This window comes from Carlito syrichta, unplaced genomic scaffold, assembly GCF_000164805.1.
Source record: "Carlito syrichta isolate Samal-C Ts95f unplaced genomic scaffold, Tarsius_syrichta-2.0.1 Scaffold302382, whole genome shotgun sequence".
Lineage (NCBI taxonomy): Eukaryota > Metazoa > Chordata > Mammalia > Primates > Tarsiidae > Carlito > Carlito syrichta.
The window spans coordinates 273,158-273,525 of record NW_007246478.1 but is presented as its reverse complement, the minus strand read 5'-3'; the positions used below and the strand labels follow the sequence as shown (position 1 = coordinate 273,525).

The following is a 368-nucleotide window of genomic DNA, read 5'->3' as shown; positions in this document are numbered from 1 at the left end:
GGGCTCCGGCGATCCTTCTGCCTCAGCCTTCCAAGTAGCTGGAACTACAGGTGTGCGCTATCTTGTCCGACTTATTTTTTGATTTATTGTAGAGACGAAGTCTCACCAAGTTGCTAAGGTTGATCTGGAACCCTTGAGCTAAGGCATTCCTCTCGCCTCAGCCTCTCAAAGTGCTCGGAATTCAGGCTTGAGTCACTGCACCCAGCCTCAGACAGTCATTTCATAACCAGACCCTCTTGAGAGGAGTATGTGAGAAATACCAAGAATCCCTTCTCCCCAGCTAAGGCATTGTGGAGAACAGGAGGAACCAATTCAATCCTTCTTAGTTTGGATTTGTTTTTTCCTTTTTCTTTTTTTTTTTTTTTTTT

General features: G+C 44.8%; 1 protein-coding gene across 1 annotated transcript in view; it reads left to right on the top strand.

Moving 5' to 3' along the window:
* The window catches only part of LOC103258817 (zinc transporter ZIP2-like), a 2,947-nt gene that overhangs the window by 1,343 nt on the left and 1,236 nt on the right, over positions 1 to 368 (top strand). The window lies entirely within an intron of this gene.